Source organism: Phyllobates terribilis, unplaced genomic scaffold (assembly GCF_046119375.1).
Source record: "Phyllobates terribilis strain yellow unplaced genomic scaffold, ASM4611937v1 Scaffold_30__1_contigs__length_15301838, whole genome shotgun sequence".
NCBI classification, from domain to species: Eukaryota; Metazoa; Chordata; class Amphibia; order Anura; family Dendrobatidae; genus Phyllobates; species Phyllobates terribilis.
Genome location: NW_027362790.1, coordinates 10,169,532 through 10,189,912, shown reverse-complemented (window position 1 = coordinate 10,189,912; position 20,381 = coordinate 10,169,532). Strand labels below are relative to the sequence as shown.

At 44.4% G+C, this 20,381-nt stretch overlaps 9 non-coding genes and 1 pseudogene across 9 annotated transcripts; all 10 read left to right on the top strand.

Moving 5' to 3' along the window:
* Positions 1-742: 742 nt before the first annotated feature.
* Positions 743-933, top strand: LOC141180526 (U2 spliceosomal RNA). The gene has a single exon (XR_012256263.1). It is a non-coding gene; the product is annotated as a U2 spliceosomal RNA (small nuclear RNA).
* Positions 934-2,048: 1,115 nt separating this feature from the next.
* On the top strand, positions 2,049-2,239 carry LOC141180525 (U2 spliceosomal RNA). Its single transcript, XR_012256262.1, has one exon. It is a non-coding gene; the product is annotated as a U2 spliceosomal RNA (small nuclear RNA).
* Positions 2,240-3,354: 1,115 nt separating this feature from the next.
* Positions 3,355-3,545, top strand: LOC141179648 (U2 spliceosomal RNA). The gene has a single exon (XR_012255643.1). It is a non-coding gene; the product is annotated as a U2 spliceosomal RNA (small nuclear RNA).
* A 1,115-nt stretch (positions 3,546-4,660) lies between these two features.
* Positions 4,661-4,851, top strand: LOC141180524 (U2 spliceosomal RNA). Its single transcript, XR_012256261.1, has one exon. It is a non-coding gene; the product is annotated as a U2 spliceosomal RNA (small nuclear RNA).
* Positions 4,852-6,853: 2,002 nt separating this feature from the next.
* Positions 6,854-7,046, top strand: LOC141179927 (U2 spliceosomal RNA). Its single transcript, XR_012255856.1, has one exon. It is a non-coding gene; the product is annotated as a U2 spliceosomal RNA (small nuclear RNA).
* Positions 7,047-9,048: 2,002 nt separating this feature from the next.
* LOC141179926 (U2 spliceosomal RNA) lies at positions 9,049-9,241 on the top strand. The gene has a single exon (XR_012255855.1). It is a non-coding gene; the product is annotated as a U2 spliceosomal RNA (small nuclear RNA).
* Positions 9,242-10,356: 1,115 nt separating this feature from the next.
* On the top strand, positions 10,357-10,547 carry LOC141180523 (U2 spliceosomal RNA). Its single transcript, XR_012256260.1, has one exon. It is a non-coding gene; the product is annotated as a U2 spliceosomal RNA (small nuclear RNA).
* A 1,115-nt stretch (positions 10,548-11,662) lies between these two features.
* Positions 11,663-11,754, top strand: LOC141180090 (U2 spliceosomal RNA; annotated as a pseudogene).
* A 795-nt stretch (positions 11,755-12,549) lies between these two features.
* On the top strand, positions 12,550-12,741 carry LOC141179922 (U2 spliceosomal RNA). Its single transcript, XR_012255852.1, has one exon. It is a non-coding gene; the product is annotated as a U2 spliceosomal RNA (small nuclear RNA).
* Positions 12,742-19,185: 6,444 nt separating this feature from the next.
* LOC141179743 (U2 spliceosomal RNA) lies at positions 19,186-19,374 on the top strand. The gene has a single exon (XR_012255722.1). It is a non-coding gene; the product is annotated as a U2 spliceosomal RNA (small nuclear RNA).
* The last annotated feature ends 1,007 nt before the right edge of the window (positions 19,375-20,381 follow it).

Genomic DNA, 20,381 nt, shown 5'->3' with positions numbered 1-20,381 from the left:
TGCCCTTGTTATCAACAGCAGCCTTTTAAACTCACCTGAGCTAACAGGTATGTGCGCTGGTTACTCTGCTGCGCTTAAAATTTCTTTTTTGGTTTGCTACAATGCCTTTTCTGAAACGTTGTCTCCTTCTGCTGGAACACTGACTTCTTTCATTTAATGCCTGCAGACTATAAAAGAGAACCCAACCCAAAAAGTTTGGTTGATTAGTCTGTGGCATTCTGTTAAACTGTTGCTTATGGCGGTCTCTGTGAGCTTCTCAGCGACATTCAGCCAGCCAGGTATCCTGCCTGGAGTAGATGGAATGTGGCAATGGAACGCTGGCTGCGCGTGTCATAATAGGCTCTGAGCCTTTATATACCTGTGCACAGCAGCAGCCACCTTCAGTCTGCTGCTGGACAGCCAGCAGCAGCAGCAGCAGGAGAGGTATGTAATCAGCAGCCCTCCTGCTAAGGGTAGACAGCTGCTCGTTCCACCCCACCCCCCGCCTTAATTGGTTCTCCTCCTTTCCAACGGTGTTGAGGCGGGTGGGAACAGCAGGGGGTGAAGGTGCTGTGTTTAAAGAGGTGGAGTTATGCAGATCTAAAACGCGTGGATTGCAGCAGCAGCAAGCCGAAAAGTGCAGGCATGTAAGGGATCTAGAGGTTGACAACATGTCTTCTTAACGGGAGTCCAGGAGCTCATCTCCACAAATGGACTTTTCAGGATCCTTGGGTGGCTCCGTAGTTTGAAACCAATTCTGGTTATCGCTTCTCGGCCTTTTGGCTAAGATCAAGTGTAGTATCTGTTCTTATCAGTTTAATATCTGATACGTCCCCTATCTGGGGACCATATATTAAATGGATTTTTAGAACAGGGAGATGGAAAAAGAGCTTGCTCTGTCCACTCCACGCATTGACCTGGTATTGCAGTATCTCCAGGACCGGTGCACCCCTTCTTTAATGCAGTTTCTAAAATCAGAAAGAATTGAATTCAATGTTTTTTGTTCATTTTGCTTGTTTGTCGGATTTTGGGATGGACTCTTTGGCTTTGCTTTTCTTCTCCTCATTGGATTTTTCATGTTCAAAGTTGCAGAAGCCAGATTACAAGCTCATTTTGGTTCAACTTCAGCAACTGTGCATTGCATTGCCATGTAATGTGATGCAATGCTATCTTTCTAGCTCTCCCTTTTTACTTCCTTTTGGATAAACAGACATATTAGGCAAGCATTTTGGAGCTTTCACCTAAATAACTACAGGTGGTGAGATAAGCTGCACAATATAATTGACCTTTCAGTATATTGTTGCACACACACCATCTATTTAGCAAATGCCCTTGTTATCAACAGCAGCCTTTTAAACTCACCTGAGCTAACAGGTATGTGCGCTGGTTACTCTGCTGCGCTTAAAATTTCTTTTTTGGTTTGCTACAATGCCTTTTCTGAAACGTTGTCTCCTTCTGCTGGAACACTGACTTCTTTCATTTAATGCCTGCAGACTATAAAAGAGAACCCAACCCAAAAAGTTTGGTTGATTAGTCTGTGGCATTCTGTTAAACTGTTGCTTATGGCGGTCTCTGTGAGCTTCTCAGCGACATTCAGCCAGCCAGGTATCCTGCCTGCAGTAGATGGAATGTGGCAATGGAACGCTGGCTGCGCGTGTCATAATAGGCTCTGAGCCTTTATATACCTGTGCACAGCAGCAGCCACCTTCAGTCTGCTGCTGGACAGCCAGCAGCAGCAGCAGCAGGAGAGGTATGTAATCAGGAGCCCTCCTGCTAAGGGTAGACAGCTGCTCGTTCCACCCCACCCCCCGCCTTAATTGGTTCTCCTCCCTTCCAACGGTGTTGAGGCGGGTGGGAACAGCAGGGGGTGAAGGTGCTGTGTTTAAAGAGGTGGAGTTATGCAGATCTAAAACGCGTGGATTGCAGCAGCAGCAAGCCGAAAAGTGCAGGCATGTAAGGGATCTAGAGGTTGACAACATGTCTTCTTAACGGGAGTCCAGGAGCTCATCTCCACAAATGGACTTTTCAGGATCCTTGGGTGGCTCCGTAGTTTGAAACCAATTCTGGTTATCGCTTCTCGGCCTTTTGGCTAAGATCAAGTGTAGTATCTGTTCTTATCAGTTTAATATCTGATACGTCCCCTATCTGGGGACCATATATTAAATGGATTTTTAGAACAGGGAGATGGAAAAAGAGCTTGCTCTGTCCACTCCACGCATTGACCTGGTATTGCAGTATCTCCAGGACCGGTGCACCCCTTCTTTAATGCAGTTTCTAAAATCAGAAAGAATTGAATTCAATGTTTTTTGTTCATTTTGCTTGTTTGTCGGATTTTGGGATGGACTCTTTGGCTTTGCTTTTCTTCTCCTCATTGGATTTTTCATGTTCAAAGTTGCAGAAGCCAGATTACAAGCTCATTTTGGTTCAACTTCAGCAACTGTGCATTGCATTGCCATGTAATGTGATGCAATGCTATCTTTCTAGCTCTCCCTTTTTACTTCCTTTTGGATAAACAGACATATTAGGCAAGCATTTTGGAGCTTTCACCTAAATAACTACAGGTGGTGAGATAAGCTGCACAATATAATTGACCTTTCAGTATATTGTTGCACACACACCATCTATTTAGCAAATGCCCTTGTTATCAACAGCAGCCTTTTAAACTCACCTGAGCTAACAGGTATGTGCGCTGGTTACTCTGCTGCGCTTAAAATTTCTTTTTTGGTTTGCTACAATGCCTTTTCTGAAACGTTGTCTCCTTCTGCTGGAACACTGACTTCTTTCATTTAATGCCTGCAGACTATAAAAGAGAACCCAACCCAAAAAGTTTGGTTGATTAGTCTGTGGCATTCTGTTAAACTGTTGCTTATGGCAGTCTCTGTGAGCTTCTCAGCGACATTCAGCCAGCCAGGTATCCTGCCTGCAGTAGATGGAATGTGGCAATGGAACGCTGGCTGCGCGTGTCATAATAGGCTCTGAGCCTTTATATACCTGTGCACAGCAGCAGCCACCTTCAGTCTGCTGCTGGACAGCCAGCAGCAGCAGCAGCAGGAGAGGTATGTAATCAGGAGCCCTCCTGCTAAGGGTAGACAGCTGCTCGTTCCACCCCACCCCCCGCCTTAATTGGTTCTCCTCCCTTCCAACGGTGTTGAGGCGGGTGGGAACAGCAGGGGGTGAAGGTGCTGTGTTTAAAGAGGTGGAGTTATGCAGATCTAAAACGCGTGGATTGCAGCAGCAGCAAGCCGAAAAGTGCAGGCATGTAAGGGATCTAGAGGTTGACAACATGTCTTCTTAACGGGAGTCCAGGAGCTCATCTCCACAAATGGACTTTTCAGGATCCTTGGGTGGCTCCGTAGTTTGAAACCAATTCTGGTTATCGCTTCTCGGCCTTTTGGCTAAGATCAAGTGTAGTATCTGTTCCTATCAGTTTAATATCTGATACGTCCCCTATCTGGGGACCATATATTAAATGGATTTTTAGAACAGGGAGATGGAAAAATAGCTTGCTCTGTCCACTCCACGCATTGACCTGGTATTGCAGTATCTCCAGGACCGGTGCACCCCTTCTTTAATGCAGTTTCTAAAATCAGAAAGAATTGAATTCAATGTTTTTTGTTCATTTTGCTTGTTTGTCGGATTTTGGGATGGACTCTTTGGCTTTGCTTTTCTTCTCCTCATTGGATTTTTCATGTTCAAAGTTGCAGAAGCCAGATTACAAGCTCATTTTGGTTCAACTTCAGCAACTGTGCATTGCATTGCCATGTAATGTGATGCAATGCTATCTTTCTAGCTCTCCCTTTTTACTTCCTTTTGGATAAACAGACATATTAGGCAAGCATTTTGGAGCTTTCACCTAAATAACTACAGGTGGTGAGATAAGCTGCACAATATAATTGACCTTTCAGTATATTGTTGCACACACACCATCTATTTAGCAAATGCCCTTGTTATCAACAGCAGCCTTTTAAACTCACCTGAGCTAACAGGTATGTGCGCTGGTTACTCTGCTGCGCTTAAAATTTCTTTTTTGGTTTGCTACAATGCCTTTTCTGAAACGTTGTCTCCTTCTGCTGGAACACTGACTTCTTTCATTTAATGCCTGCAGACTATAAAAGAGAACCCAACCCAAAAAGTTTGGTTGATTAGTCTGTGGCATTCTGTTAAACTGTTGCTTATGGCGGTCTCTGTGAGCTTCTCAGCGACATTCAGCCAGCCAGGTATCCTGCCTGCAGTAGATGGAATGTGGCAATGGAACGCTGGCTGCGCGTGTCATAATAGGCTCTGAGCCTTTATATACCTGTGCACAGCAGCAGCCACCTTCAGTCTGCTGCTGGACAGCCAGCAGCAGAGGCAGCAGGAGAGGTATGTAATCAGGAGCCCTCCTGCTAAGGGTAGACAGCTGCTCGTTCCACCCCACCCCCCGCCTTAATTGGTTCTCCTCCCTTCCAACGGTGTTGAGGCGGGTGGGAACAGCAGGGGGTGAAGGTGCTGTGTTTAAAGAGGTGGAGTTATGCAGATCTAAAACGCGTGGATTGCAGCAGCAGCAAGCCGAAAAGTGCAGGCATGTAAGGGATCTAGAGGTTGACAACATGTCTTCTTAACGGGAGTCCAGGAGCTCATCTCCACAAATGGACTTTTCAGGATCCTTGGGTGGCTCCGTAGTTTGAAACCAATTCTGGTTATCGCTTCTCGGCCTTTTGGCTAAGATCAAGTGTAGTATCTGTTCTTATCAGTTTAATATCTGATACGTCCCCTATCTGGGGACCATATATTAAATGGATTTTTAGAACAGGGAGATGGAAAAAGAGCTTGCTCTGTCCACTCCACGCATTGACCTGGTATTGCAGTATCTCCAGGACCGGTGCACCCCTTCTTTAATGCAGTTTCTAAAATCAGAAAGAATTGAATTCAATGTTTTTTGTTCATTTTGCTTGTTTGTCGGATTTTGGGATGGACTCTTTGGCTTTGCTTTTCTTCTCCTCATTGGATTTTTCATGTTCAAAGTTGCAGAAGCCAGATTACAAGCTCATTTTGGTTCAACTTCAGCAACTGTGCATTGCATTGCCATGTAATGTGATGCAATGCTATCTTTCTAGCTCTCCCTTTTTACTTCCTTTTGGATAAACAGACATATTAGGCAAGCATTTTGGAGCTTTCACCTAAATAACTACAGGTGGTGAGATAAGTTGCACAATATAATTGACCTTTCAGTATATTGTTGCACACACACCATCTATTTAGCAAATGCCCTTGTTATCAACAGCAGCCTTTTAAACTCACCTGAGCTAACAGGTATGTGCGCTGGTTACTCTGCTGCGCTTAAAATTTCTTTTTTGGTTTGCTACAATGCCTTTTCTGAAACGTTGTCTCCTTCTGCTGGGACACTGACTTCTTTTATTTAATGCCTGCAGACTATAAAAGAGAACCCAACCCAAAAAGTTTGGTTGATTAGTCTGTGGCATTCTGTTAAACTGTTGCTTATGGCGGTCTCTGTGAGCTTCTCAGCGACATTCAGCCAGCCAGGTATCCTGCCTGCAGTAGATGGAATGTGGCAATGGAACGCTGGCTGCGCGTGTCATAATAGGCTCTGAGCCTTTATATACCTGTGCACAGCAGCAGCCACCTTCAGTCTGCTGCTGGACAGCCAGCAGCAGCAGCAGCAGGAGAGGTATGTAATCAGGAGCCCTCCTGCTAAGGGTAGACAGCTGCTCGTTCCACCCCACCCCCCGCCTTAATTGGTTCTCCTCCCTTCCAACGGTGTTGAGGCGGGTGGGAACAGCAGGGGGTGAAGGTGCTGTGTTTAAAGAGGTGGAGTTATGCAGATCTAAAACGCGTGGATTGCAGCAGCAGCAAGCCGAAAAGTGCAGGCATGTAAGGGATCTAGAGGTTGACAACATGTCTTCTTAACGGGAGTCCAGGAGCTCATCTCCACAAATGGACTTTTCAGGATCCTTGGGTGGCTCCGTAGTTTGAAACCAATTCTGGTTATCGCTTCTCGGCCTTTTGGCTAAGATCAGGTGTAGTATCTTTCGAAAAGGCGGTTTTGGATGTTGGCCGCCCTAGTAGATTGATACATTATGCACACTGGGGTTTAGGCGCTTGTTAGTATGCCAGGTGGCTAATATAGTCATCTGGTGGAAAGCATGGCCCCCCAGGATCGACGCCATTGGGCCGGGGAAGATCGAAAGCCCGAAGTGTGAAGTGCCCCAGGAGTGGTGACCCTGGGGTGCCTTAACTCACTGGGATTGGGAACCCCACTTGAGTTTATGGCACATTTGCACAAGCACTTCAAATTTTCTTTCTTCGCACACACCCTTATTCCGGGCCTTCTGGCCTTAGGATGGGGAATTTTTCAATTCCCGGTCGAAGGTCCGGGCAGTATTATACTGTGAAACCTTCACTATTTATTTAATTTCTTTGTCACTGTGTGTCCACTTATTCACGTGTGTCACGTCCTACTAGGACTTTGTCGGGATGCGGTTCCCTTACGGGTTCCTCTCTTGGCAGGTCTAGGGGGGGAGTGTGTGGCCATCAGGTTCCGCTCCCCCCTGAACCCCCCCTGGCTCTCCTCTTTTGGGAGGAGAGCTTTGTTGGCTCCCCTCTTCCGGGAGGGGAGCACAGTCTTTGGCTCCCAGTGCCTTGCTCGGGTGAGAACTCGGGCAGGTGCTGGGGGTAAGATTGGGTCGCCTCTGGCTTCGGCTGGAGGTGGCTTTTTGTCCCTGTTCCTCGCTGTGGCCTTTTGGCTCGGAGGGACGGGGAATGGTTTGGGGGACCCTTCTCCTTTTGGAGAGGGTTTCAAGAAGACCAGCATCCTAGTGCACTTTTTTTGTGGCACTTGTCACTTTTTTAAGCGCACTCGGGTTTTGTACACGAATTCGGGCTTTCGATAGAAAAAAAAAAAAAAAAAAAAAAAATCTGTTCTTATCAGTTTAATATCTGATACGTCCCCTATCTGGGGACCATATATTAAATGGATTTTTAGAACAGGGAGATGGAAAAAGAGCTTGCTCTGTCCACTCCACGCATTGACCTGGTATTGCAGTATCTCCAGGACCGGTGCACCCCTTCTTTAATGCAGTTTCTAAAATCAGAAAGAATTGAATTCAATGTTTTTTGTTCATTTTGCTTGTTTGTCGGATTTTGGGATGGACTCTTTGGCTTTGCTTTTCTTCTCCTCATTGGATTTTTCATGTTCAAAGTTGCAGAAGCCAGATTACAAGCTCATTTTGGTTCAACTTCAGCAACTGTGCATTGCATTGCCATGTAATGTGATGCAATGCTATCTTTCTAGCTCTCCCTTTTTACTTCCTTTTGGATAAACAGACATATTAGGCAAGCATTTTGGAGCTTTCACCTAAATAACTACAGGTGGTGAGATAAGTTGCACAATATAATTGACCTTTCAGTATATTGTTGCACACACACCATCTATTTAGCAAATGCCCTTGTTATCAACAGCAGCCTTTTAAACTCACCTGAGCTAACAGGTATGTGCGCTGGTTACTCTGCTGCGCTTAAAATTTCTTTTTTGGTTTGCTACAATGCCTTTTCTGAAACGTTGTCTCCTTCTGCTGGGACACTGACTTCTTTTATTTAATGCCTGCAGACTATAAAAGAGAACCCAACCCAAAAAGTTTGGTTGATTAGTCTGTGGCATTCTGTTAAACTGTTGCTTATGGCGGTCTCTGTGAGCTTCTCAGCGACATTCAGCCAGCCAGGTATCCTGCCTGCAGTAGATGGAATGTGGCAATGGAACGCTGGCTGCGCGTGTCATAATAGGCTCTGAGCCTTTATATACCTGTGCACAGCAGCAGCCACCTTCAGTCTGCTGCTGGACAGCCAGCAGCAGCAGCAGCAGGAGAGGTATGTAATCAGGAGCCCTCCTGCTAAGGGTAGACAGCTGCTCGTTCCACCCCACCCCCCGCCTTAATTGGTTCTCCTCCCTTCCAACGGTGTTGAGGCGGGTGGGAACAGCAGGGGGTGAAGGTGCTGTGTTTAAAGAGGTGGAGTTATGCAGATCTAAAACGCGTGGATTGCAGCAGCAGCAAGCCGAAAAGTGCAGGCATGTAAGGGATCTAGAGGTTGACAACATGTCTTCTTAACGGGAGTCCAGGAGCTCATCTCCACAAATGGACTTTTCAGGATCCTTGGGTGGCTCCGTAGTTTGAAACCAATTCTGGTTATCGCTTCTCGGCCTTTTGGCTAAGATCAGGTGTAGTATCTTTCGAAAAGGCGGTTTTCGATGTTGGCCGCCCTAGTAGATTGATACATTATGCACACTGGGGTTTAGGCGCTTGTTAGTATGCCAGGTGGCTAATATAGTCATCTGGTGGAAAGCATGGCCCCCCAGGATCGACGCCATTGGGCCGGGGAAGATCGAAAGCCCGAAGTGTGAAGTGCCCCAGGAGTGGTGACCCTGGGGTGCCTTAACTCACTGGGATTGGGAACCCCACTTGAGTTTATGGCACATTTGCACAAGCACTTCAAATTTTCTTTCTTCGCACACACCCTTATTCCGGGCCTTCTGGCCTTAGGATGGGGAATTTTTCAATTCCCGGTCGAAGGTCCGGGCAGTATTATACTGTGAAACCTTCACTATTTATTTAATTTCTTTGTCACTGTGTGTTCACTTATTCACGTGTGTCACGTCCTACTAGGACTTTGTCGGGATGCGGTTCCCTTACGGGTTCCTCTCTTGGCAGGTCTAGGGGGGGAGTGTGTGGCCATCAGGTTCCGCTCCCCCCTGAACCCCCCCTGGCTCTCCTCTTTTGGGAGGAGAGCTTTATTGGCTCCCCTCTTCCGGGAGGGGAGCACAGTCTTTGGCTCCCAGTGCCTTGCTCGGGTGAGAACTCGGGCAGGTGCTGGGGGTAAGATTGGGTCGCCTCTGGCTTCGGCTGGAGGTGGCTTTTTGTCCCTGTTCCTCGCTGTGGCCTTTTGGCTCGGAGGGACGGGGAATGGTTTGGGGGACCCTTCTCCTTTTGGAGAGGGTTTCAAGAAGACCAGCATCCTAGTGCACTTTTTTTGTGGCACTTGTCACTTTTTTAAGCGCACTCGGGTTTTGTACACGAATTCGGGCTTTCGATAGAAAAAAAAAAAAAAAAAAAAAAAATCTGTTCTTATCAGTTTAATATCTGATACGTCCCCTATCTGGGGACCATATATTAAATGGATTTTTAGAACAGGGAGATGGAAAAAGAGCTTGCTCTGTCCACTCCACGCATTGACCTGGTATTGCAGTATCTCCAGGACCGGTGCACCCCTTCTTTAATGCAGTTTCTAAAATCAGAAAGAATTGAATTCAATGTTTTTTGTTCATTTTGCTTGTTTGTCGGATTTTGGGATGGACTCTTTGGCTTTGCTTTTCTTCTCCTCATTGGATTTTTCATGTTCAAAGTTGCAGAAGCCAGATTACAAGCTCATTTTGGTTCAACTTCAGCAACTGTGCATTGCATTGCCATGTAATGTTATGCAATGCTATCTTTCTAGCTCTCCCTTTTTACTTCCTTTTGGATAAACAGACATATTAGGCAAGCATTTTGGAGCTTTCACCTAAATAACTACAGGTGGTGAGATAAGCTGCACAATATAATTGACCTTTCAGTATATTGTTGCACACACACCATCTATTTAGCAAATGCCCTTGTTATCAACAGCAGCCTTTTAAACTCACCTGAGCTAACAGGTATGTGCGCTGGTTACTCTGCTGCGCTTAAAATTTCTTTTTTGGTTTGCTACAATGCCTTTTCTGAAACGTTGTCTCCTTCTGCTGGAACACTGACTTCTTTCATTTAATGCCTGCAGACTATAAAAGAGAACCCAACCCAAAAAGTTTGGTTGATTAGTCTGTGGCATTCTGTTAAACTGTTGCTTATGGCGGTCTCTGTGAGCTTCTCAGCGACATTCAGCCAGCCAGGTATCCTGCCTGCAGTAGATGGAATGTGGCAATGGAACGCTGGCTGCGCGTGTCATAATAGGCTCTGAGCCTTTATATACCTGTGCACAGCAGCAGCCACCTTCAGTCTGCTGCTGGACAGCCAGCAGCAGCAGCAGCAGGAGAGGTATGTAATCAGGAGCCCTCCTGCTAAGGGTAGACAGCTGCTCGTTCCACCCCACCCCCCGCCTTAATTGGTTCTCCTCCCTTCCAACGGTGTTGAGGCGGGTGGGAACAGCAGGGGGTGAAGGTGCTGTGTTTAAAGAGGTGGAGTTATGCAGATCTAAAACGCGTGGATTGCAGCAGCAGCAAGCCGAAAAGTGCAGGCATGTAAGGGATCTAGAGGTTGACAACATGTCTTCTTAACGGGAGTCCAGGAGCTCATCTCCACAAATGGACTTTTCAGGATCCTTGGGTGGCTCCGTAGTTTGAAACCAATTCTGGTTATCGCTTCTCGGCCTTTTGGCTAAGATCAAGTGTAGTATCTGTTCTTATCAGTTTAATATCTGATACGTCCCCTATCTGGGGACCATATATTAAATGGATTTTTAGAACAGGGAGATGGAAAAAGAGCTTGCTCTGTCCACTCCACGCATTGACCTGGTATTGCAGTATCTCCAGGACCGGTGCACCCCTTCTTTAATGCAGTTTCTAAAATCAGAAAGAATTGAATTCAATGTTTTTTGTTCATTTTGCTTGTTTGTCGGATTTTGGGATGGACTCTTTGGCTTTGCTTTTCTTCTCCTCATTGGATTTTTCATGTTCAAAGTTGCAGAAGCCAGATTACAAGCTCATTTTGGTTCAACTTCAGCAACTGTGCATTGCATTGCCATGTAATGTGATGCAATGCTATCTTTCTAGCTCTCCCTTTTTACTTCCTTTTGGATAAACAGACATATTAGGCAAGCATTTTGGAGCTTTCACCTAAATAACTACAGGTGGTGAGATAAGCTGCACAATATAATTGACCTTTCAGTATATTGTTGCACACACACCATCTATTTAGCAAATGCCCTTGTTATCAACAGCAGCCTTTTAAACTCACCTGAGCTAACAGGTATGTGCGCTGGTTACTCTGCTGCGCTTAAAATTTCTTTTTTGGTTTGCTACAATGCCTTTTCTGAAACGTTGTCTCCTTCTGCTGGGACACTGACTTCTTTCATTTAATGCCTGCAGACTATAAAAGAGAACCCAACCCAAAAAGTTTGGTTGATTAGTCTGTGGCATTCTGTTAAACTGTTGCTTATGGCGGTCTCTGTGAGCTTCTCAGCGACATTCAGCCAGCCAGGTATCCTGCCTGCAGTAGATGGAATGTGGCAATGGAACGCTGGCTGCGCGTATCATAATAGGCTCTGAGCCTTTATATACCTGTGCACAGCAGCAGCCACCTTCAGTCTGCTGCTGGACAGCCAGCAGCAGCAGCAGCAGGAGAGGTATGTAATCAGGAGCCCTCCTGCTAAGGGTAGACAGCTGCTCGTTCCACCCCACCCCCCGCCTTAATTGGTTCTCCTCCCTTCCAACGGTGTTGAGGCGGGTGGGAACAGCAGGGGGTGAAGGTGCTGTGTTTAAAGAGGTGGAGTTATGCAGATCTAAAACGCGTGGATTGCAGCAGCAGCAAGCCGAAAAGTGCAGGCATGTAAGGGATCTAGAGTTTGACAACATGTCTTCTTAACGGGAGTCCAGGAGCTCATCTCCACAAATGGACTTTTCAGGATCCTTGGGTGGCTCCGTAGTTTGAAACCAATTCTGGTTATCGCTTCTCGGCCTTTTGGCTAAGATCAAGTGTAGTATCTTTCGAAAAGGCGGTTTTGGATGTTGGCCGCCCTAGTAGATTGATACATTATGCACACTGGGGTTTAGGCGCTTGTTAGTATGCCAGGTGGCTAATATAGTCATCTGGTGGAAAGCATGGCCCCCCAGGATCGACGCCATTGGGCCGGGGAAGATCGAAAGCCCGAAGTGTGAAGTGCCCCAGGAGTGGTGACCCTGGGGTGCCTTAACTCACTGGGATTGGGAACCCCACTTGAGTTTATGGCACATTTGCACAAGCACTTCAAATTTTCTTTCTTCGCACACACCCTTATTCCGGGCCTTCTGGCCTTAGGATGGGGAATTTTTCAATTCCCGGTCGAAGGTCCGGGCAGTATTATACTGTGAAACCTTCACTATTTATTTAATTTCTTTGTCACTGTGTGTCCACTTATTCACGTGTGTCACGTCCTACTAGGACTTTGTCGGGATTCGGTTCCCTTACGGGTTCCTCTCTTGGCAGGTCTAGTGGGGGAGTGTGTGGCCATCAGGTTCCGCTCCCCCCTGAACCCCCCCTGGCTCTCCTCTTTTGGGAGGAGAGCTTTGTTGGCTCCCCTCTTCCGGGAGGGGAGCACAGTCTTTGGCTCCCAGTGCCTTGCTCGGGTGAGAACTCGGGCAGGTGCTGGGGGTAAGATTGGGTCGCCTCTGGCTTCGGCTGGAGGTGGCTTTTTGTCCCTGTTCCTCGCTGTGGCCTTTTGGCTCGGAGGGACGGGGAATGGTTTGGGGGACCCTTCTCCTTTTGGAGAGGGTTTCAAGAAGACCAGCATCCTAGTGCACTTTTTTTGTGGCACTTGTCACTTTTTTAAGCGCACTCGGGTTTTGTACACGAATTCGGGCTTTCGATAGAAAAAAAAAAAAAAAAAAAAAAATCTGTTCTTATCAGTTTAATATCTGATACGTCCCCTATCTGGGGACCATATATTAAATGGATTTTTAGAACAGGGAGATGGAAAAAGAGCTTGCTCTGTCCACTCCACGCATTGACCTGGTATTGCAGTATCTCCAGGACCGGTGCACCCCTTCTTTAATGCAGTTTCTAAAATCAGAAAGAATTGAATTCAATGTTTTTTGTTCATTTTGCTTGTTTGTCGGATTTTGGGATGGACTCTTTGGCTTTGCTTTTCTTCTCCTCATTGGATTTTTCATGTTCAAAGTTGCAGAAGCCAGATTACAAGCTCATTTTGGTTCAACTTCAGCAACTGTGCATTGCATTGCCATGTAATGTGATGCAATGCTATCTTTCTAGCTCTCCCTTTTTACTTCCTTTTGGATAAACAGACATATTAGGCAAGCATTTTGGAGCTTTCACCTAAATAACTACAGGTGGTGAGATAAGCTGCACAATATAATTGACCTTTCAGTATATTGTTGCACACACACCATCTATTTAGCAAATGCCCTTGTTATCAACAGCAGCCTTTTAAACTCACCTGAGCTAACAGGTATGTGCGCTGGTTACTCTGCTGCGCTTAAAATTTCTTTTTTGGTTTGCTACAATGCCTTTTCTGAAACGTTGTCTCCTTCTGCTGGAACACTGACTTCTTTCATTTAATGCCTGCAGACTATAAAAGAGAACCCAACCCAAAAAGTTTGGTTGATTAGTCTGTGGCATTCTGTTAAACTGTTGCTTATGGCAGTCTCTGTGAGCTTCTCAGCGACATTCAGCCAGCCAGGTATCCTGCCTGCAGTAGATGGAATGTGGCAATGGAACGCTGGCTGCGCGTGTCATAATAGGCTCTGAGCCTTTATATACCTGTGCACAGCAGCAGCCACCTTCAGTCTGCTGCTGGACAGCCAGAAGCAGCAGCAGGAGAGGTATGTAATCAGGAGCCCTCCTGCTAAGGGTAGACAGCTGCTCGTTTCACCCCACCCCCCGCCTTAATTGGTTCTCCTCCCTTCCAACGGTGTTGAGGCGGGTGGGAACAGCAGGGGGTGAAGGTGCTGTGTTTAAAGAGGTGGAGTTATGCAGATCTAAAACGCGTGGATTGCAGCAGCAGCAAGCCGAAAAGTGCAGGCATGTAAGGGATCTAGAGGTTGACAACATGTCTTCTTAACGGGAGTCCAGGAGCTCATCTCCACAAATGGACTTTTCAGGATCCTTGGGTGGCTCCGTAGTTTGAAACCAATTCTGGTTATCGCTTCTCGGCCTTATGGCTGCGATCTAGTGTTGGTTTTACTGGCATTGGTTGTAGTTGGAAGGTGCCTGGGGTACCCCGCCTCTTGGCCTTGGGTTTGGGTCCCACTCTTGTAGTGGGGCTTAGGCCCTTGCTGCTATAATGAGGTGGGCTTAGTCCCTGGGCAACGGGTTGCGATCCCAGCTGTACAGTCCTAGGATTGTTCAGCGACTCCTTAGTTGCGGAAATCCCCCATTATTGGTTGCGGAAATCCCCGTTTTCCTGTTGCGGAAATCCTTGTTTCACCATGGATTCAGATCCAGGTGAAATTCCGACCTATGCCCGGTTACGGCATACGGTGCGGTTTTACTTCCATGAGGGAGGTAAAGATAACAGAGGTTTACGTTTTATTGTGGATGATCTTCTTGTGAAATTTTTTTCAATCCAGAAATCCGAGATCCTTGCAATCCAAGACTACCCGAAGCGTGGTGTATACGATGTCACATTCACTGAAAAAGGTATCCACCAAGATTTTTGCCGTAAAATGAATGATCCTGATATAATTTACCAGAGAAAGCCAATCTTTAAAGGTGTTAAAATTGTCGAACATGAATTATATGTGATAAAAACTGTAATTGTTAAAATTTACTCTCCTTATACAAAAGAAAGCGATGTTATTTCATTTTTATCCAATTATTTCAGCAAAGTGGTAAGCCATGGAAAAGTTATGAATGAGTGCGGAGTTTGGGCGTGTAAGTGGAAATTTACGGTGACATGTATTAAGGACCCTTCAAGCCCGGGGGGCATAAGACTTCCCCCAGCACGTTTTAGAATTGGAAACACGAATGGTGACCTCTTTTTTAATGGGATGCCGGCATTCTGTAGGAAATGCAAAAAATACGGCCATTCTAACTGTGACATTACTTGTGTAGCCTGTGGGAGCAAAGACCATAAAACTGAAAATTGTACAACTGGAATTTTTTGTAGCAACTGTGTTTCCAGAGGTCATGCTTTTTCTCATTGTCCTTTTAGGAATACCTCAAAGAGAGCTCAAGCTGGGCAAACAGAGAGACCTTCACCCCCTGAACCAGAAAAGCCCTCACCCCCTGACCAACCCTCGGCTGGTTCGGACAAGCCCGCGGAGGAGAATGAGGGGGAGAGTATGGAAATACCGACCGAGGATGGTGAGCCATGGTGTACTGTTGGAAACTCGAAGCAAAAGAGGGAACGGCGTGGTAACCCACAAACAGAAACCCCTGCGGAGGGACCGAGGGTGGGTGCTACAGGCCAATCCTCACCTTCGAATCCTCCTGGGAATACTCAAGGGCGCGAACAGTCTGGGCCAAAAAAACGCAGGTTGCACGGAGTGGATAGGGCACCTAAGGAAGTACCCCCACCGGAACCCCCGGATGGAAGTGGGAAACCTCAAACGGTGCCTTTACAGGGTGAGGAGGTTGCCAATGTCCCACCCCCTTCAGAAATGGAGGGGGAGATGGAGATGGCTGACTCAGTGATCCTGGAAACTCCTGAAAATAAGTGGTCAACGTCTGAGACGCATGTGCTCGATACGATTCCCCCAGATGGTGCCTCGATAGGGGTCCAAATGGGGGTTCGTGAGCAAAGAGGCAGGCAATACGACCAAGCAGAGTTGGACAGAATGGAACAAGAGTATATCCTGGGAGGTCTACGGTCTGGGACACTAACAGATGAGGAGTCCTCCGTGACGGGCTCTCTGTTGACGATCAATGATCCCTCATCTCCTGGAATAGAAATATAAACCAGCTGAGGTAAGAGTTTGAAAGAATGCTAAATTTCCTTTTTTTCTCTTATGGCAGGGATTAGCGGTTTTTCTCTTAACGCTAGAGGGTTGAAAACTAAGACCAGAAGAGTTGCTCTCTTTGATTTTTTATCCTCTCTAACAGCTACAGTTTTCTTTTTACAGGAATGCTGCATCCCACACAGTTTAAATTATACAGAATATGAGACTGATTGGGCACATGGACCCTCAGTATGGTCAGGATCAAACGGGTCCAGGTCAGCAGGGGTCGCCATTCTTTTTAAAGGGAATGTTTTTATTGACTCTGTTCAAGAGGTTTTACCAGGTAGAATTTTATTAGTAAAAGCTTTTATTGATGGTTTTAAATGGCAATTTTTAAACTTTTATGGAGCCACAGATAAGCAAGAAAGAGCTGATATGTTGAATATGTTACCCTTATTTATTAATGATTCTGTCCCTCTTATTTTATCAGGAGATTTTAATTGCATTTTAGGTGGAGAAAAAAGGTTCTCAAGCTCCACAAGTAGGAATTATGATAAAACGACTTTTATGTTAAAAAATGTCATACAAGATTTTAATTTAACAGATGTTTTTAAGGAGTGTAATAAAGACTTGCCTGCAGAGGAATGGGTAACCTGGAGCAACGTGAATTGTAGCTCCAGGATTGATTTTATTTTCTGCTCTAAAAATGTATTGCCTTTTAAATGTGAGCTTTTATCTAATGTTTTTTCTAATCACAAACTTTTATCCTTTTATGTGAAATGTAATGATTTTAAGAAAAAAGGAAAAGGTACCTGGAAGTTAAACATTTCCCCTTTAGAAGACCCCCAAGTTTTATCTGATTTTACTGAATTTTATTTACATTTTAAAAGAATAAGAGACCCCCATATCCCTATAAGTAGGTGGTGGGAAAAGATGAAAAAGAACATAAGAGATTTTTTTAGGAAGGTTGGGGTCCAGAAAGCTAAAGAGAAAAGAGAATTTTATTGCCAACTCAACACTAGATTGGAGACCTTATATAAATTGAAGAGCCATGAGATTGAAGTAGATAAAGAAATTAGTGACTTAAAAAGTGAAATTCAGCATACCTTAGAACAGAGAGGTAAAGAGTTAATTTTCCATGCAAAGGTCCAACATGTTGAAAATAATGAAACCTGTTCACGATATTTTTTTAAATGTATGGTGAAAAATCGTGTTTTTATTGAATCAATGGAAGGTAAACAAGACATAGAGGGTATTTTAGCTAAAGTGCATGAATTTTATTCCGAGCTTTTTAACACAAAATCTGTTGATGACCATTTTATGAAAAGTACTTTGGATGAAATTACAAACTGTTTTAGACCCTGTCTCACAAGATGTTTTATTACAGAGTCTAACTGAAGATGAGATATCTGAGACCATAAGAAGCTTTAAGTCTGGTAAAGTACCGGGGCCTGATGGTATACCCATAGAATTTTATAAGATTTTTTATGATATTTTACAGGAGGATTTATTTTATGTTTTTAACGAGGTTTTTAATACAAAAACCCTACCGAACTCCTGGAAGAAAGGTGAGGTCTCCCTTATATACAAAAAGGAAGACAAAACGCAACTAAGAAATTGGAGACCTATCACCCTTCTAAATTGTGATTACAAAATAATGGCAAAAATTTGTGCAAATAGACTTAAAAAGGTAATAGGTAACATAATCCACCCAAACCAAGTGTGTGGCATACCAGGAAGGAGTGTTTGGGAAAATTTGAATCTAATCAAAGATGTAATAGATGACACAAAGTCGAGGGGAAGTAAGCTGGCAGTCCTGTCTCTCGACTTTGAAAAAGCATTTGATAGAGTGTCACACCAATTCCTTTTTAATGTTTTAGCTAAAATGGGTATACCAGAAGGTTTTTTATGCTCTCTCAAAGCATTTTATCATGGTTGCACTAGTAAGGTTTTAGTAAATGGTTTTAAGACAAGTGATGTGTTTTTAAATTCTGGTGTAAAACAAGGTTGCCCTCTGTCCCCCTTGTTATTTATTTGTGCCCTTGAACCCCTACTCAGTGTCTTAAGGAGAGACAAGCAAATCCGAGGCGTCCATTTGCCAGGTGGGGGAGGGCTAGAAGCAAAAGTTACTGGATATATGGATGATGTAGCCATAACATGTAAAGATGACCTGTCTATCCGGAAAACACTACGGCAAGTGGAATACTTCTGTGGTGGATCTGGTTTTAAAGTAAATTTTAACAAAAGCTGTATTTTAAATGTGGGGAATATGATTTTAAATGATGTACCGGTTCCTGAATGTGACTCTGTAAAGATTCTAGGTGTGATTTTTAACGAAACAAACAAAGGTAAAGAAAGCTGGGATCTTGTGGCACAAAAGGTAAATCAAAAACTATGTATGTGGAGGTTGAGGAAATTAACAATGGAAGGGAAGGTACTAGTTATAAAAATGGTAATTGTGCCTTTGTTATTGTACTTAAGTTTGGTGTTTCCCCCCCCCACACATACCTTTACGAAAATAATCAAAGCTTGTTTCACTTTTTTCTGGAGCTCCAAGATGGAGAAATTGAAAAGAGAGTTAGTGGTCAAGCCTAAAGAGAAAGGCGGTAAAGATTTCCCCGATTTTAGAGCTTTTGTTTTAATAAGATTTTTTGTTTTATGTTTTAATGCACTGTCGAAAAATAGTTATTGGTCATATTTCATCCGTTTTAACACAGGTTATTTTATGAAACGTCATGGATGGTTTGAAACAGTTTTAAGTTCCCCATATGCTCTTAATACACCAGAAAGCTATAAGATTTTAGGAACTATTGTAAACACGTATGACTTAAAAGGGAAAAGTGCAGAAGACTTAAGAGATAGCAAGATGATTTTAAATGGTTTCAAACAAAAGGAATCAATTGTACAGATTGGGAATTTTAATGATAATAAATGTACTGACATATGGAAAGTTATTAATGAACCCTATCTTTTTAATTCCCAGAAGGACCTGGCCTGGAGCTGTGTGCATGATTGTCTTCCATGTCGGGCATTCCAACACCGAAGAGGACTCGTGAGAACTGCCAGATGTCCAAGACAAAGATGCCTCGGAGATGAGACTGTTTTACATGTTTTATGGACTTGTCACTTTGCACGACAAACATGGACTACAATATTTCCTTTGCTTCAAAAAATGACAAACATTAAGGATCTTACTTTTGAAACTGTCTTATTTGGTCGTGTGGAGTGCCCCAACGCCAGCAAGAGGATCATCGCATGGAAGACAATCAGTACCATCAAAGAAGCTCTATGGAAGGCCAGGAACATCCTTCTTTTTAAACACGATGTTTTATCTGTGAAAGATGTTTTAGAGTTGGCTTTTAGTGAAATGTATATGTATTATTTATTGGATAAAAAGAGAAATGTAATTTTATCAAAACAATGGCTGGTAAAAGAATGGAACACAGCAATCTAAACACATTGTCTGTATTTTAATGTAATTTTACTGCCTTATTGAACTGAAATCAATTTATGTACGAATGCATTTTAAAATGTAATGATTTTATGTTCATATCTAATGTATTGTAATTAAGTTTTATCCAATAAACGGGTGTACCTATGTTTGGGTACATTCCAAGTCAAAAAAAAAATCTGTTCTTATCAGTTTAATATCTGATACGTCCCCTATCTGGGGACCATATATTAAATGGATTTTTAGAACAGGGAGATGGAAAAAGAGCTTGCTCTGTCCACTCCACGCATTGACCTGGTATTGCAGTATCTCCAGGACCGGTGCACCCCTTCTTTAATGCAGTTTCTAAAATCAGAAAGAATTGAATTCAATGTTTTTTGTTCATTTTGCTTGTTTGTCGGATTTTGGGATGGACTCTTTGGCTTTGCTTTTCTTCTCCTCATTGGATTTTTCATGTTCAAAGTTGCAGAAGCCAGATTACAAGCTCATTTTGGTTCAACTTCAGCAACTGTGCATTGCATTGCCATGTAATGTGATGCAATGCTATCTTTCTAGCTCTCCCTTTTTACTTCCTTTTGGATAAACAGACATATTAGGCAAGCATTTTGGAGCTTTCACCTAAATAACTACAGGTGGTGAGATAAGCTGCACAATATAATTGACCTTTCAGTATATTGTTGCACACACACCATCTATTTAGCAAATGCCCTTGTTATCAACAGCAGCCTTTTAAACTCACCTGAGCTAACAGGTATGTGCGCTGGTTACTCTGCTGCGCTTAAAATTTCTTTTTTGGTTTGCTACAATGCCTTTTCTGAAACGTTGTCTCCTTCTGCTGGAACACTGACTTCTTTCATTTAATGCCTGCAGACTATAAAAGAGAACCCAACCCAAAAAGTTTGGTTGATTAGTCTGTGGCATTCTGTTAAACTGTTGCTTATGGCGGTCTCTGTGAGCTTCTCAGCGACATTCAGCCAGCCAGGTATCCTGCCTGCAGTAGATGGAATGTGGCAATGGAACGCTGGCTGCGCGTGTCATAATAGGCTCTGAGCCTTTATATACCTGTGCACAGCAGCAGCCACCTTCAGTCTGCTGCTGGACAGCCAGCAGCAGCAGCAGCAGGAGAGGTATGTAATCAGGAGCCCTCCTGCTAAGGGTAGACAGCTGCTCGTTCCACCCCACCCCCCGCCTTAATTGGTTCTCCTCCCTTCCAACGGTGTTGAGGCGGGTGGGAACAGCAGGGGGTGAAGGTGCTGTGTTTAAAGAGGTGGAGTTATGCAGATCTAAAACGCGTGGATTGCAGCAGCAGCAAGCCGAAAAGTGCAGGCATGTAAGGGA